Genomic DNA, 1,072 nt, shown 5'->3' with positions numbered 1-1,072 from the left:
AGGCATTACTTTTCTGAATATTCTACTCATGCCCATTAATTTTGAAGATTTTCTACTTTGACACATTTAAACAGAATGATTTATAGTCCTGTATGAGCACCCTAAATTGTTCCCTCTGATCCCTTTAGGTGATTTTTTTCCCACGGCCCCAAGTAGTTTTTTTCACTTGTAAAAACTCAACTAAAAACTTAAGGGGGAGCGAAGTCTACGGCCATGCCACTCTGAATGTGCCCAATCCTGACTGATCTTGGAAGCTAAGCAGGGTTGGGCCTGGTTAGTACTTGAATGGGAGACCGCCTAGGAATACTGGGTGCTGCAGGCATAAAAAACCCCAACAAAACAAAACAAAACAAAACAAAAATCTTAAGGCGGGCCATTTATAGATCTTTGGGGTTCATTCTCTATCTAGCTCTCTCTTCTCTGGCATTCTGCCCTGTAAACACTGACTTTTGTGACCTTTCCAGACAACAGAGTTTTCTCTCCTCAAATCTGCTGGGGAAGTTCATTGAGAGCACATGAGTGCCGCTTGACCTGAAAGCTGAACCCAGGCAATCAGAGGTTCCTTGCCTCCTTCTCTGTCCTTGGAATGTACATTCTGCCCACTGTTCCTGTAAAAGAATCACTTCAAGAACATAGTCTTAAGAAAGCAATGTGTTGTGAGACCATCTGGATGGTATACATGATTGAACCGCATTAAGGTCTCTACATAAACTCTAAGATTCTGTTGGGTGGTGGAAGATCTATTTGCCTTGTGGCTTACCAAGACAAAACTATATGTAAGTTCCCTTGCTTATTAAACCTGCAACCTACCAATCTGGGGTGGCCTGCCTCTTTGTTTGGTCTCTTCTTATTCTCTGTGTATAGGGGCCAGTTTTGAATTTCACTTGAGGAACTCCAGGGGTTGCAATCTAACAAACTCAGGGAGAACATCAGTACCTCCTGGCTTCTCCCTCCTTGTACTGCAGCCTGAAAACTCTCTCATGGCAATAAAGTGGGTCACTCATAGGCCTCATCTTGTTTCTCTATCTCAGGAGTCACTGTCCCATGCTGCCTGAAGTCCAATGGCTGAAAA

General features: G+C 43.4%; 1 pseudogene; it reads left to right on the top strand.

Annotated features, from left to right (window-relative positions):
• Positions 1-203: 203 nt before the first annotated feature.
• Positions 204-322, top strand: LOC111745401 (annotated as a pseudogene).
• Positions 323-1,072: the final 750 nt, after the last annotated feature.

This window comes from Pteropus vampyrus, unplaced genomic scaffold (genome assembly GCF_000151845.1).
Source record: "Pteropus vampyrus isolate Shadow unplaced genomic scaffold, Pvam_2.0 Scaffold153, whole genome shotgun sequence".
Classification (NCBI taxonomy): Eukaryota; Metazoa; Chordata; class Mammalia; order Chiroptera; family Pteropodidae; genus Pteropus; species Pteropus vampyrus.
Note: the sequence above shows the minus strand (reverse complement) of the source record. Positions and strands in the feature narration are given on the sequence as shown.